Source organism: Triticum urartu, chromosome 1 (assembly GCF_003073215.2).
Source record: "Triticum urartu cultivar G1812 chromosome 1, Tu2.1, whole genome shotgun sequence".
Taxonomy (NCBI): Eukaryota; Viridiplantae; Streptophyta; class Magnoliopsida; order Poales; family Poaceae; genus Triticum; species Triticum urartu.
Window position 1 is genome coordinate 521,687,935 of NC_053022.1, and position 17,635 is coordinate 521,705,569.

The window sequence follows — 17,635 nt, forward strand, 5'->3', positions numbered from 1 at the left end:
TGTGTTTAGGTACCAAGGCCGCATTTGGAATCCAATGTTTTACTTACTCAGTGTGCATGGACTCATATCAGTATGCCGTTGATTACTGCAACAAGGAGTGCAAAATACTTGGTTATGACGGCCAGAAAGGCTACTGCAAGAAGGAGAATCGTGGCGTGTGTTATTTTACCTAAAGTTAAAGACATGTTATATTGTCATTTTGTAGAAAATCATTACATGTATTTGCTTTTTAGGATACTAATTTATATGGATTATACGAGAATTTCAATAACATATACTAGTAGTTGCTTCTGAGGACCAACTTGACTAGCCGATCAACTCTTCAGGTCATATGAAACAACAATGAGCTAGCAAAAAGCTGGAAGTACTGATAACTTAAAAATTTAAATTGGGGAGTGAATTAATGGAAACATAAGAGGAATACATTGGGTATATGAAAATTTGTCATTCAACGATGCTAGTTAATAGCAATTGATGGATGTACAACTCAAAAAAAGTCCATATTTGAACCCTAGACTATCACAAATGTCTAAGAACCAACCCCAAACTTTGAAACAATCTATCTTGCAATTCTAAATTGTCAAAGTCGATCAACTTTCAAGTTTTCCCCTCCTCAAACCGGTATTTGGTGCGTTGAAGTGGTTTGGAACAATTGATCCCCTAGTCGGCTGCCATGTCACTTAATATTTTTCTGAATATGTATTTTATTGCATGTTGTAATCTGTTTGGCGGGATCGGCCCTATAGTTGAGAAATAATCAGATAATAGCAATGGACATTTAATGGCTACAAGTCTTATATCCCAAAGATATAGGATCCGGGCTACCGTACTAAACTTTTCTGTCACTAGTGTTCAGAATAGCACTTCATGGTCTACCTACTGTTAGCCTCTCTCTGACTCACTCTCTGTGATCCTAGGTACCTGGAAGGACGAAGAATGTAGATGAGACAAGATACATCCATGAAGCAATTTTATGTTACACATACGGGACAAATTTAAAGTACTTTCATAAATCCCTCCAATAAATACATAGGGTTGTAGGGCTATGCCTCAACCCATGACGATACCTTAGATATGGAGAACAGATCACAAGTACAATCCATCAAAGAACACATCATGAATATTGATTGATAATATGTCTTACAATAATTGCCGGATGTGATATACATTACAAAGTATGGCTAGTTGGATGAGTGCTTGGTGGGTGGAGATGGTGGCGGCTATGGAAATGAGATGGGAAATGGCGATGGCTAGGGATAATTTGGACGATGAAGATTGAGGTTTGGGCGATGCTCTGTTGCTATTATGGGATTGAGCCCTTCATGGTATATATTTGTAGGGTTGGTCTAGGAGACCTTTTGCAGTCCATATGATAGCTCATCCGAGCATGTGCGGTCGTATGGAACATCGTCTTGCTTTGTTCTTCCTGGAGTGTCTCCCACTTGATCTCCTATATATCCTCTTTACTCCCTTCCATGTATTGGCTTGATTTCCTCCATATTTAACCCATTTCCTATGGAAATAAAATAAAGATCAAACATTTGGAATCCTTTGCATTAACTAGTCGTTTGTAGTAATATCAGAGTGAATATCTTGGTTTTTAAGAAATATATCGGTTTATGCTCATGTATCACGAGTGCAAGAACAACAATTGTCAACTGCACCGATCTTAGACTTGATCATCCTCGACCAACGTAGAGGAAAATCCAAAACGTAAGGAACTCAGTTGTTTACACCAAATAAACGATTAGGTTTTGCTTCACTTATGATCAGCACAACTAGATAACCCTACGCTTCTTGACTTCTAAACTTAGTATAGTATAGCGGTGACATGGTTATTATGCAAGTGTTAGCGAAGCAAAGATAATCAACACAAAGCTCTTGCTCAACTAGACAAAATAACAAAGTAACACCTGATTCTATTTTTGCTATTGAACATTTGCTTGCCGGGAATGGACGAAGGTGATTGCATTTCTTGAGCAATGAGAGCATGTATTAGGGAGTGAAAGTTATGCAAAGATAACATCATTCTAGAGTAACTCTAACACACCCACAAGTGTCTCACCATCAAAGCTCTCATGAACTTTATTTAAATCATTGCTTCCTGAATCTTTTGTTGTGTGGTGATGGGATGCCAATGAAAGGATCAAAAATAAGGTTTTGTTTAAGTTTGAGTAATATGAACAAATATGTTGCGACTACGTACGGTAACATTCTCATAGCCGAAATCGGAGTTGAAACTCTAGTGGGTCGTTCATTGTCTAGTGGAGTTCTCAGCATTACATCACGAAAGGTGACATTCACATTTACATGCCTACACGTGCATGGAGTAGTAAGACCATTACACCAGCGTGAAGCTGAAGTGCCATGTACGAATATAGCAAAGGTTTTTCGCATAATGTCATTCACCTTTCAACTAAGTTTCTTTGGAAAATTTTATCCACAGGGGCTATAGAGTCTATTAAAATTGACACTATGGGGTTAGGTATCTCTAACAACATCTTCTCTAAAAGTATTTTCAACACCCAAGTCTTGTGATACTTTCTATTGTGCGTGGTTATTCTTTGTTAACATATCAATTTATTTTAATAGCCTGATTTTCATGGATTACTTCAGAAAGTTGCAAATACATATTTTTTCTCTAAGTTTTGAAAAGTGGTTGCTCCGGTGCCCTGAGCCATTCAATGTTCGTATTATTATATGAAATTTAATGTGCATGGAAACGACCTCTAAAATGTAACTTTGGCCCATAATATTTTTGTTATGTAAGGATACAAGTCAATATGGCAATTAGATTATACCAAAACTAGGAAGAAACCATTAATACAAAAAATGTTAAAGGGGCAAGAATCATTGTGCATTCGCTCCTGTTTATAAACACCGGTGCTAGAAATATACGTTCAGAGAAGGAAAACATCAAGAGAAAATAAACACCGGTGCTGGAAAGATACGTTCAGAGAAGGACAACATCAGGAGAAAATAAGTAATAGCAAGGCAGTCTTGATGATGGCACTTGTCAAGAACAAGACAAGCATTCTCTTTTGTGTTGCTCTTTTGTTGACGTGTACCACTTTTCTGTGTGGCCTAGTGGCAGTGGGGAGGGACGTAGGTAATTTCCAAATTAGTTTCCTAGATGAGTTTCTTGATATAAAACAGACCCAAATGATTATGTATCATTCTTTCCATACATATTAATTTGTATGTTGTGGTGCTTCCTTCATTGTGTTTAGGTACCAAGGCTGCATTTGGAATCCAATGTTTTACTTACTTAGTGTGCATGGACTCATATCAGTATGCCGTTGATTACTGCAACAAGGAGTGCAAAATACTTGGTTATGACGGCCAGAAAGGCTACTGCAATAAGGAGAATCGTGGTGTGTGTTGTTGTACCTAAAGTTAAAGACATGTTATATTGTCATTTTGTAGAAAATCATTGGATGTATTTGCCTTTCAGGTTACTAATTTATATGGATTATACGAGAATTTCAATAACATATACTAGTAGTTGCTTCCGAAGACCAACTTGACTAGCCGATCAACTCTTCAGGTCATATGAATCAACAATGAGTCAGCTAAAAACTGGAGGTACTGATAACTTAAAAATTGAAATTGGGGAGTGAAATAATCAAAATATAATAGGAATACATTGGGTATATGAAAATTTGTCATTCAACGATGCTAGTTAATACCAATTGATTGATGTACAACTCAAAAAAAGTCCATATTTGAACCCTGGACTATCACAAATGTTTAAGAACCAACACCAAACTTTGAAACAATCTATCTTGCAATTCTAAATTGTCAAAGTCGATCAACTTTCAACTTTTCCCCTCCTCAAACCGGTATTTGGTGCGTTGAAGTGGTTTGGAACAATTGATCGCCTAGTCGGCTGCCATGTCACTTATTATTTTTCCTGAATATGTATTTTATTACATGTTGTAATCTGTTTGGTGGGATCGGCCCTATAGTTGAGAAATAATCAGATAATAGCAATGGGCATTTAATGGCTACAACTCTTATATCCCAAAGATATAGGATCCGGGCTACCGTACTAAACTTTTTTGTCAGTAGTGTTCAGAATAGCACTTCATGGTCTACGTGCTATTAGCCTCTCTCTGACTCACTCTCTGTGATCCTAGGTACCTGCAAGGACGAAGAATGTAGATGAGACAAGAGACATACATGAAGCAATTTTATGTTATATATACGGCACAAATTCAAAGTACTTTCATAAATCCCTCCAAGAAATACATAGGGTTGTAGGGCTATGCCTCAACCAATGACGATACCTTAGATATGGAGAACAGATCACAAGTACAATCCATCAAAGAACACATCATGAATATTGATTGATAATATGTCTTACAATAATTTCCGGATGTGATATACGATTACAAAGTATGGCTAGTTGGATGAGTGCTTGGTGGTTGAAGATGGTGGCCGCTACGAAAATGAGATGGGAAATGGCGGTGGCTAGGGATAATTTGACGATGAAGATTGAGGTTTGGGCGATGCTCTGTTGCTATTATGGGATTGAGCCCTTCATGGTACATATTTGTAGGGTTGGTCCAAGAGACCTTTAGCAGTCCATATGATAGCTCATACGAGCGTGTGCGGTCGTATGGAACATCGTCTTGCTTTGTTCTTCCTGGAGTGTCTCCCACTTGATCTCCTCTATATCCGCTTTACTCCCTTCCATGTATTGGCTTGATTTCCTCCGTATTTAACCATTTCCTATGGAAATAAAATAAATATTGGACATTTGGAATCCTTTGCATTAATTAGTCGTTTGTAGTAATATCAAAGTGAATATCTTGGTTTTTAAGAAATATATCGGTTTATGCTCATGTATCACGAGTGCAAGAACAACAATTCTCAACTGCACCGAGCTTAGACTTGATCATCCTCGACCAACGTAGAGGAAAATCGAAAACGTAAGGAACTCAGTTGTTTACACCAAATAAACGATTAGGTTTTGCTTCACTTATGATCAGCACACCTAGATAACCCTACACTTCTTGACTTCTAAACTTAGTATAGGCAAAGCGGTGACATGGTTATTATGCAAGTGTTGGCGAAGCAAAGATAATCAACACAAAGCTCTTTCTCAACTAGACAAAATAACAAAGTAACATTTGATTCTATTTTTGCTACTGAACACTTGCTTGCCGGGAATGCATGAAGGTGATTGCATTTCTTGAGAAATGAAAGCATGTATTAGGGAGTGAAACTTATGCAAAGACAACATCATTCTAGAGTAACTCTAACTCACCCACAAGTGTCTTATCATCAAGGCTCTCATGGACTTTATTTAAATCATTGTTTGCTGAATCTTTTGTTGTCTGGTGATGGGATGCCAATGAAAGGATCAAAAATAAGGTTTTGTTGTGCTTTAAGTTTGAGTAATATGAACTAATATGTTGCGACTACGTACGGTAACATACTCATAGCCGAAATCGGAGTCGAAACTCTAGTGGATCGTTCATTGTCCAGTGGAGTTCTCAGCATTACATCAAGACAGGTGACATTCACATTTACATGCCTACATGTGCATGGAGTAGTAAGACCATTACACCAGCGTGAAGCTGAAGTCCATGTAAGAATATAGCAAAGGTTTTTGGCATAATATCATTCACCTTTCAACTAAATTTCTTTGGAAAATTTTATCCACAAGGGCTATAGAGTCTATTAAAATTGACATTATGGGGTTAGGTATCTCTAACAAAATCTTCTCTAAAAGTATTTTCAACACCCAAGTCTTGTGAGACTTTCTGTTGTGCATGATTATTCTTTGTTAACATATCAATTTATTTTAATACCCTGATTTTCATGGATTACTTCAGAAAGTTACAAAAACATATTTTTTCTCTAAGTTTTGGAAAGTGGATGCTCCGGTGCCCTGAGCCATTCAATGTTCGTATTATTATATCAAATTTAATGTGCATGGAAACGACCTCTAAAATGTAACTTTGGCCCATAATATTTTTGTTATGTAAGGATACAAGTCAATATGGCAATTAGATTATACCAAAACTAGGAAGAAACCATTAATACGAAAACTGTTAAAGGGGCAAGAATCATTGTGCATTCGCTCCTCTTTATAAACACCGGTGCTAGAAATATACGTTCAGAGAAGGAAAACATCAAGTGAAAATAAACGCCGGTGCTGGAAAGATACGTTCAGAGAAGGACGACATCAAGAGAAAATAAGTAATAGCAAGGCAGTCTTGATGATGGCACTTATCAAGAACAAGACACACATTCTCTTTTGTGTTGCTCTTTTGTTGACGTGTACCACTTTTCTGTGTGTCCTAGCGGCAGCGGGGAGGGACGTAGGTAATTTCCAAATTAGTTTCCTAGATGAGTTTCTTGATATAAAACAGACCCACATGATTTTGTATCATTCTTTCCATACATATTAATTTGTATGTTGTGGTGCTTCCTTCATTGTGTTTAGGTACCAAGGCTGCATTTGGAATCCAATGTTTTACTTACTCAGTGTGCATGGACTCATATCAGTATGCCGTTGATTACTACAACAAGGAGTGCAAAATACTTGGTTATGACGGCCAGAAAGGCTACTTCAAGAAGGAGAATCGTGGCGTTTGTTGCTGTGCCTAAATTTAAAGACATGTTATATTGTCATTTTGTAGAAAATCATTGCATGCATTTGCTTTTCAGGGTACTAATTTATATGGATTATACGAGAATTTCAATAACATATACTGGTAGTTGCTTCCGAAGACCAACTTGACTAGCCGATCAACTCTTCAGGTCATATGAATCAACAATGAGCCACCTAAAAACTGGAAGTACTGATAACTTAAAAATTTAAATTGGGGAGTGAATTGATGGAAATATAAGAGAAATACATTGGGTATATGAAAATTTGTCATTCAACGATGCTAGTTAATACCAATTGATGGGTGTACAACTCAAAAAAAGTCCATATATGAACCCCGGACTATCACAAATGTCTAAGAACCAACCCCAAACTTTGAAACAATCCATCTTGCAATTCTAAATTGTCAAAGTCAATCAACATTCAACTTTTCCTCTCCTCAAACCGGTATTTGGTGCGTTGAAGTGGTTTCGAACAATTGATCGCCTAGTCGGCTGCCATGTCACTTAATATTTTTCCTGAATATGTATTTTATTGCATGTTGTAATCTGTTTGGCGGGATCGGCCCTGTAGTTGAGAAATAATCACATAATAGCGATGGGCATTTAATGGCTACAACTCTTATATCCCAAAGATATAGGATCCAGGCTAACGTACTAAACTTTTCTGTCACTAGTATTCAGAATAGCCCTTCATGGTCTACCTGCTGTTAGCCTCTCTCTGACTCACTCTCTGTGATCCTAGGTACCTGCAAGGACGAAGAATGTAGATGAGACAAGAGACATCCATGAAGCAATTTTATGTTACACATACGGGACAAATTCAAAGTACTTTCATAAATCCCTCCAATAAATACATAGGGTTGTAGGGCTATGCCTCAACCCATGACGATACCTTAGATATGGAGAAGAGATCACAAGTACAATCCATCAAAGAACACATCATGAATATTGATTGATAATATTTATTACAATAATTGCCGGGTGTGATATACGATTACAAAGTATGGATAGTTGGATGAGTGCTTGGTGGGTGGAGATGGTGGCGGCTATGGAAATGAGATGGGAAATGGCGGTGGCTAGGGATAATTTGGACGATGAAGATTGAGGTTTGGGCGAAGCTCTATTGCTATGATGGGATTGATCCCTACATGGTATATATTTGTTGGAAATATGCCCTAGAGGCAATAATAAATTGATTATTATTATATTTCCTTGTTCGTGATAATCGTTTATTCTCCATGCTATAATTGTATTGATAGGAAACTCAGATACATGTGTGGATACATACACAACACCATGTCCCTAGTAAGCCTCTAGTTGACTAGCTCATTGATCAATAGATGGTTACGGTTTCCTGACCATGGACATTGGATGTCATTGATAACGGGATCACATCATTAGGAGAATGATGTGATGGACAAGACCCAATCCTAAGCCTAGCACAAAGATCGTGTAGTTCGTATGCTAAAGCTTTTCTAATGTCAAGTATCATTTCCTTAGACCATGAGATTGTGCAACTCCCAGATACCGTAGGAATGCTTTGGGTGTACCAAACGTCACAACGTAACTGGGTGGCTATAAAGGTACATTACAGGTATCTCCGAAAGTGTCTGTTGGGTTGGCACGAATCGAGACTGGGATTTGTCATTCCGTGTAAACGGAGAGGTATCTCTGGGCCCACTCGGTAGGACATCATCATAATGTGCAATTTGTGATCAAGGAGTTTATCACGCGATGATGTGTTACGGAACTAGTAAAGAGACTTGTCGGTAACGAGATTGAACAACGTGTCGAGATACCGACGATCGAATCTCGGGCAAGTATCGTACCGCTAGACAAAGGGAATTGTATACGGGATTGATTAAGTCCTTGACATCGTGGTTCATCCGATGAGATCATCATGGAACATGTGGGAGCCAACATGGGTATCTAGATCCCGCTGTTGGTTATTGACCGGAGAGTCATCTCGGTCATGTCTGCATGTCTCCCGAACCCGTAGGGTCTACACACTTAAGGTTCGGTGATGCTAGGGTTATAGAGATATTAGTATGCGGTAACCCGAAAGTTGTTCGGAGTCCCGGATGAGATCCCGGACGTCACGAGGAGTTCCGGAATGGTCCGGAGGTAAAGAATTATATATAGGAAGTGCTATTTCGGCCATCGGGACAAGTTTCGGGGTCACCGGTATTGTACCGGGACCACCGGAAGGGTCCCGGGGGTCCACCGGGTGGGGCCCCCTGCCCCGGGGGGCCACATGGGCTGTAGGGGGTGTGCCTTGGCCTATATGGGCCAAGGGCACCAGCGCCAGGAGGCCCATGCGGCAAGAGAAGAGGAAAAGGGGAGAGTCCTAAAGGGGGAAGGCACCTCCGAGGTGCCTTGGGGAGGATGGACTCCTCCCCCCCTTGGCCGCACCCTTCCTTGGAGGAAGGGGCAAGGCTGCGCCCTACCCCTCTCCCTTGGCCCTATATATAGTGGGGGGAAGGGAGGGCAACCATACCTAAGGCCTGGCGCCTCCCTCTCCCTCCCAAGACACATCTTCCTCCTCCCGCAGCGCTTAGCGAAGCCCTGTTGGAATCCCACTACTTCCACCACGCCGTCGTGCTATTGGATCTCCATCAAACTCTCCTCCCCGCTTGCTGGATCAAGAAGGAGGAGACGTCTCTGCTCCGTACGTGTGTTGAACGCGGAGGTGCCGTCGGTTCGGCGCTAGGATCATCGGTGATTTGGATCACGACGAGTACGACTCCATCAACCCCGTTCTCTTGAACGCTTTCGCGCCCGATCTACAAGGGTATGTAGATCCACTCCTCCCTTGTTGCTAGATGACTCCATAGATTGATCTTGGTGACACGTAGGAAAATTTTGAATTTATGCTACATTCCCCAACAGTGGCATCATGAGCAAGGTCTATTGCGTAGATTCTATGCACGAGTAGAACACAAAGTAGTTATGGGCGTTGATTTTGTTCAATATGCTTGCCGTTAATAGTCTTATCTTGATTCGGCGGCATCGTGGGATGAAGCGGCCCGGACCAACCTTACACGTACTCTTACGTGAGACCGGTTCCACCGATAAACATGCACTAGTTGCATAAGGTGGCTGGCGGGTGTCTGTCTCTCCCACTTCAGTCGGATCGGATTCGATGAAAAGGGTCCTTATGAAGGGTAAATAGCAATTGGCATATCACGTTGTGGTCTTTGCGTAGGTAAGAAACATTCTTGCTAGAAACCCATAGCAGCCACGTAAAACATGCAAACAACAATTAGAGGACGTCTAACTTGTTTTTGCAGGGTATGCTATGTGATGTGATATGGCCAAAAGGATGTGATGAATGATATATGTGATGTATGAGATTGATCATGTTCTTGTAATAGGAATCACGACTTGCATGTCGATGACGTGACAAGATGATCATGGAGCCCCAAGATGGAGATCAAAGGAGCTATATGATATTGGCCATATCATGTCACTATTATTTGATTGCATGTGATGTTTATCATGTTTATACATCTTATTTGCTTAGAACGACGGTAGTAAATAAGATGATCCCTCATTAAAATTTCAAGAAGTGTTCTCCCCTAACTGTGCACCGTTGCGACAGTTCGTTGTTTCAAAGCACCACGTGATGATCGGGTGTTTGATTCCAACGTTCACATACAACGGGTGTAAGACAGATTTACACATGCAAACACTTAGGTTGACTTGACGAGCCTAGCATGTGTACAGACATGGCCTCGGAACACAGAAGACCGAAAGGTCGAGCATGAGTCGTATGGTAGATACGATCAACATGAAGATGTTCACCGATGTTGACTGGTCCGTCTCACGTGATGATCGGACACGGCCTAGTTGACTCGGATCATGTAATCACTTAGATGACTAGAGGGATGTCTATCTGAGTGGGAGTTCATAAGATGAACTTCATTATCCTGAACATAGTCAAAAGGTCTTCGCAAATTATGTCATAGCTCGCGCTTCAGTTCTACTGTTTAGATATGTTCCTAGAGAAAAATTTAGTTGAAAGCTGATAGTAGCAATTATGCGGACTAGGTCCGTAAACTGAGGATTGTCCTCATTGCTTCATAGAAGGCTTATGTCCTTAATGCACCGCTCAGTGTGCTGAACCTCAAACGTTGTCTGTGGATGTTGCGAACATCTGACATACACATTTTGATAACTACGTGATAGTTCAGTTAAACGGTTTAGAGTTAAGGCACCGAAGACATTTTTGAAACGTCGCGAAACATATGAGATGTTTCGAGGGCTGAAATTGGGATTTCAGGCTCATGCCCACGTCAAGAGGTATAAGACCTCCGACGATTTTCTTAGCCTACATACTAAGGGAGAAAAGGTCAATTGTTGAGCTTGTGCTCAGATTGTCTGAGTACAACAATCATTTGAATCGAGTGGGAGTTAATCTTCCAGATGAGATATTGATGTTTCTCCGAAGTCATTACCACCAAGCTGCTAGAGCTTCGTGATGAACTATAATATATCGGGGACATATATGATGATCCTTGAGATATTCGCGATGTTTGACACCACAAAAGTAGAAATCAAGAAGGAGCATCAATTGTTGATGGTTGCTGAAACCACTAGTTTCAAGAAGGGCAAGAGCAAGGAGGGATACTTCATGAAACGGCAATTCAACTGCTGCTCTAGTGAAGAAACCCAAGGTTGAACCCAAACCCGAGACTAAGTGCTTCTGTAATAAGGGGAACAGCCACTGGAGCAGAATTACCCTAGATACTTGGTAGATAAGAAGGCTGGCAAGGTCGATAGAAGTATATTGGATGTATTATGTTAATGTGTACTTTACTAGTACTCCTAGTAGCACCAGGGTATTAGATACCGGTTCGGTTGCTAAGTGTTAGTAACTCGAAATAAAAGCTACGGAATAAAGAGAGACTAGCTAAAGGTGAGCTGACGATATGTGTTGGAAGTGTTTCCAGGGTTGATATGATCAAGCATCGCACGCTCCCTCTACCATCGAGAATGGTATTAAAACCTAAATAATTGTTATTTGGTGTTTGCGTTGAGCATAGACATGATTGGATTATGTCTATCGCAATACGGTTATTCATTTAAGGAGAATAATGGTTACTCTGTTTATTTGAATAATACCTTCAATGGTCTTGCACCTAAAATGAATGGTTCATTGAATCTCGATCGTAGTGATACACATGTTCATGCTAAAAGATAGTAATGATAGTACCACCTACTTGTGGCACTGCCACGTAAGTCATATCGGTATAAAACGCATGAAGAAGCTCCATGTTGATGGATCTTTGGGCTCACTCGTTTTTGAAAGGATTGAGACATGCGAACCATGTTTGTTGGTAGATATGCATGAAGAAACTCTATGCAAATGGACCGTTTGGACTCACTTGATTTTGAATCACTTGAGACATGCAAATCATACCACATGGGCAAGATGACTGAAAGCCTCGTTTTCAGTAAAATGGAACTAGAAAGCAACTTGTTGGAAGTAATACATTTTGATGTGTGTAGTCCAATGAGTGCTGAGGCATGTAGTGGATATCGTTATGTTCTTACTTCACAGATGATTTGAGTAGATGTTGAGTATATTTACTTGATGAATCACGAGTCTGAATTATTGAAAGGTTCAAGTAATTTCAGGGTGAAGTTGAAAGATCGTCGTGACAAGAGGATAAAATATCTATGATATGATCATAGAGATGAATATCTGAATTACGAGTTTGGCACAGAATTAAGACATTGTGGAAATTGTTTCACAACTAATACAGCCTGGAACACCATAGTATGATGGTGTGTCCGAACATCATAACTGCACTCCATTGGATATGATGCATACCATGATGTCTCTTATCGAATTACCATGATAGTTTATGGGTTAGGCATTAAAGACAACCACATTCACTTTAAAATAGGGCACCACGCAATTCCGTTAAGACGACACCGTATGAACTATGGTTTAGAGAAACCTAAGCTGTCATTTCTTGAAAGTTTGGGGCTGCGACGCTTATGTGAAAAAGTTTTAGGCTGATAAGCTCGAACCCAAAGCGGATAAATGCATCTTCATAGGACACCCAAAACAGTTGGGTATACCTCTTGTCTCAGATCCGAAAGCAATAAGGGATTGTTTCTAGAATCGGGTCCTTTCTCGAGGAAAGGTTTCTCTCGAAAGAATTGAGTGGGAGGATGGTGGAGACTTGATGAGGTTATTGAACCGTCTCTTCAACTAGTGTGTGGCAGGGCACAGGAAGTTGTTCCTGTGGCACCTACACCAATTGAAGTGGAAGCTTATGATAGTGATCATGAAACTTCAGATCAAGTCACTACCAAACCTCGTGGGATGGCAAGGATGCGTACTACTTCAGAGTGGTACGTAATCCTGTATTGGAAATCATGTTGCTAGACAACAATGAACCTACGAGCTATGGAGAAGCGATGGTGGGCCCGGATTCCGATAAATGGCTCGAGGCCATAAAATCCGAGAGAGGATCCATGTATGAAAACAAAGTGTAGACTTTGGAAGAACTACTTGATGGTCGTAAGGCTGTTGAGTACAGATGGATTTTAAAAGGAAGACGGACAATGATGGTAAATGTCACCATTAAGAAAGCTCGACTTGTCGTTAAGATGTTTTCCGACAAGTTCAAGGAGTTGACTACGATGAGACTTTCTCACTCGTAGTGATGTTTAGAGTCTGTTGGAATTATATTAGCGATTATTGCGTTATTTATGAAATCTTGCAGATAGGATGTCAAAACATTGTTTCCTCGATGATTTTTCTTGAGGAAAGGTTGTATGTGATACAACCGGAAGGTTTTGTCAATCCTGAAAGATGCTAATAAGTATGCAAAGCTCTAGCTATCCTTCTGAGGACTGGAGTAAGCATCTCGGTGTTGGAATGTATACTTTGATGAGATGATCAAAGATTTTGGGTTTATACAAAGTTTATGAGAAACTTGTATTTCCAAAGAAGTGAGTGGGAGCACTATAGAATTTCTGATGGGTATATGTTGTTGACATATTGTTGATCAGAATGACGTAGAATTTCTGGAAAGCATATAGGGTTATTTGGAAAGTGTTTTTTAATGGAAAACCTGGATTAAGCTACTTGAGCATTGAGCATCAAGATCTATAAGGATAGATCAAAACGCTTAATGGTACATTCAAATGAGCACATACCTTGATATGATCATGAAGGTGTTCAAGATGGATCAGTCAAAGAAGGAGTTCTTGCCTGAGTTGTAAGGTATGAAGTTAAGACTTAAAGCTCGACCACGGCAGAATAGAGAGAAAGGACGAAGGTCGTCCCCTATGCTTAAGACATAGGCTCTACAGTATGCTATGCTGTGTACCACACCTGAAGTGTGCCTTGCCATGAGTCAGTCAAGGGGTACAAGAGTGATCCAAGAATGGATCACAGTACAGCGGTCAAAGTTATCCTTAGTAACTTGTGGACTAAGGAATTTTCTCGGTTATGGAGGTGAAAAAGAGTTCGACGTAAAGAGTAACGACGATGCAAGCTTAACACCTATCCGGATAGCTCTGGTTAGAGATACCGGATACATATAATGGAGCAACAATTTAGAATAGCTCCAAATAGAACAGTTATTTGAAATGGCTCCAAATAGAGCGTGGTAGCTGCATCTAGGAGATGACATAGAGATTTGTAAAGCACACACGGATCTGAAAGGTTCAGACCCGTTGACTAAAACCTCTCTCACAAGCAACATGATCAAACCCAGAACTCATTGAGTGTTAATCACATAGTGATGTGAACTAGATTACTGACTCTAGTAAACTCTTTGGATGTTGGTTACATGGCGATGTGACCTGTGAGTGTTAATCACATGGCGATGTGAACTAGATTATTGACTCTAGTGCAAGTGGGAGACTGTTGGAAATATGCCCTAGAGGCAATAATAAATTGATTATTATTATATTTCCTTGTTCATGATAATCGTTTATTATCCATGCTATAATTGTATTGATAGGAAACTCAGATACATGTGTGGATACATAGACAACACCATGTCCCTAGTAAGCCTCTAGTTGACTAGCTCGTTGATCAATAGATGGTTACGGTTTCCTGACCATGGACATTGGATGTCATTGATAACGGGATCACATCATTAGGAGAATGATGTGATGGACAAGACCCAATCCTAAGCCTAGCACAAAGATCGTGTAGTTCGTATGCTAAAGCTTTTCTAATGTCAAGTATCATTTCCTTAGACCATGAGATTGTGCAACTCCCGGATACCGTAGGAATGCTTTGGGTGTACCAAACGTCACAACGTAACTGGGTGGCTATAAAGGTACATTACAGGTATCTCCAAAAGTGTCTGTTGGGTTGGCACGAATCGAGACTGGGATTTGTCACTCCGTGTAAACGGAGAGGTATATCTGGGCCCACTCGGTAGGACATCATCATAATGTGCACAATGTGATCAAGGAGTTTATCACACGATGATGTGTTACGGAACGAGTAAAGAGACTTGCCGGTAACGAGATTGAACAAGGTATCGAGATACCGACGATCGAATCTCGGGCAAGTATCGTACCGCTAGACAAAGGGAAATGTATACGGGATTGATTAAGTCCTTGACATTGTGGAACATGTGGGAGCCAACATGGGTATCCAGATCCCGCTGTTGGTTATTGACCAGAGAGTCATCTCGGTCATGTCTGCATGTCTGCCGAACCCGTAGGGTCTACACACTTAAGGTTCGGTGACGCTAGGGTTATAGAGATATTAGTATGCGGTAACCCGAAAGTTGTTCGGAGTCCCGGATGAGATCCCGGACGTCACGAGGAGTTCCGGAATGGTCCGGAGGTAAAGAATTATATATAGGAAGTGCTATTTCGGCCATCGGGACAAGTTTCGGGGTCACCAGTATTGTACCGGGACCATCGGAAGGGTCCCGGGGGTCCACCGGGTGGGGCCACCTGCCCCGGGGGGCCACATGTGCTGTAGGGGGTGTGCCTTGGCCTATATGGGCCAAGTGCACCAGCCCCAAGAGGCCCATGCACCAAGAGAAGAGGAAAAGGGGAGAGTCCTAAAGGGGGAAGGCACCTCCGAGGTGCCTTGGGGAGGATGGACTCCTCCCCCCTTGGCCACACCCTTCCTTGGAGGAAGGGGAAAGGCTGCTCACTCCCCCTCTCCCTTGGCCCTATATATAGTGGGGGGAAGGGAGGGCAACCATACCTAAGGCCTGGCGCCTCCCTCTCCCTCCCACGACACATCTTCCTCCTCCCGCAGCGCTTGGCGAAGCCCTGTTGGAATCCCGCTACTTCCACCACGCCGTCGTGCTGTTGGATCTCCATCAACCTCTCCTCCCCCCTTGCTGGATCAAGAAGGAGGAGACGTCTCTGCTCCGTACGTGTGTTGAACGCGGAGGTGCCGTCGGTTCGGCGCTAGGATCATCGGTGATTTGGATCACTACGAGTACGACTCCATCAACCTCGTTCTCTTGAACGCTTCCGCGCGCGAGCTACAAGGGTATGTAGATCCACTCCTCCCTCGTTGCTAGATGACTCCACAGATTGATCTTGGTGACACGTAGGAAAATTTTGAATTTATGCTACGTTCCCCAACAATATTTGTAGGGTTGGTCCAAGAGACCTTTAACAGTCCATATGATAGCTCATACGAGCATGGGCGGTCGTATGGAACATCGTCTTGCTTTGTTCTTCCTGGAGTGTCTCCCACTTGATCCCCTCTATATCCTCTTTACTCCCTTCCATGTATTGGCTTGATTTCCTCCATATTTAACCATTTCCTATGTAAATAAAATAAAGATTAGACATTTGGAATCCTTTGCATTGATTAGTCATTTGTAGTAATATCAGAGTGAATATCTTGGTTTTTAAGAAATATATCATTTTATGCTCATGTATCATGAGTGCAAGAACAACAATTGTCAACTGCACCGAGCTTAGACTTGATCATCCTCGACCAACGTAGAGGAAAATCCAAAATGTAAGGAACTCAGTTGTTTACACCAAATAAACGATTAGGTTTTGCTTCACTTATGATCAGCACACCTAGATAACCCTACACTTCTTGACTTCTAAACTTAGTATAGGTATAGCGGTGACATGGTTATTATGCAAGTGTTAGCTAAGCAAAGATAATCAACACAAAGCTCTTGCTCAACTAGACAAAATAGCAAAGTAACATATGATTCTATTGTTGCTACTGAACACTTGCCTGCTGGGAATAAACGAGGGTGATTGCATTTCTTGAGCAATGAAAGCATGTATTAGGGAGTGAAAGTTATGCAAAGACAACATCATTCTAGAGTAACTCCAACTCACCTACAAGTGTCTCATCATCAAGCCTCTCATGAACTTTATTTAAATCATTGATTGCTGAATATTTTGTTGTCTGGTGATGGGATGCCAATGAAAGGATCAAAAATAAGGTTTTGTTGTGCTTTAAGTTTGAGTAATATGAACAAATATGTTGCGACTACGTACGGTAACATACTCATAGCCGAAATCGGAGTCGAAACTCTAGTGGATCGTTCATTGTCTAGTGGATTTCTCAGCATTACATCAAGAAAGGTGACATTCACATTTACATGCCTACACGTGCATGGAGTAGTAAGACCATTACACCAGCGTGAAGCTGAAGTGCCTTGTACGAATATAGCAAAGGTTTTTGGCATAATATCATTCACCTTTCAACTTAGTTTCTTTGGAAAATTTTATCCACAAGGGCTATAGAGTCTATTAAAATTGACACTATGGTGTAAGGTATCTCTAACAACATATTCTCCAAAAGTATTTTCAACACCCAAGTCTTGTGAGACTTTTTGTTGTGCATGGTTATTCTTTGTTAACATATCAATTTATTTTAATAGCCTGATTTTCATGGATTACTTCAGAAAGTTATAAATACATATTTATTCTCTAAGTTTTGGAAAGTGGTTGCTCTGGTGCCCTGAGCCATTCAATGTTCGTATTATTGTATGAAATTTAATGTGCATGGAAACGACCTCTAAAATGTAAC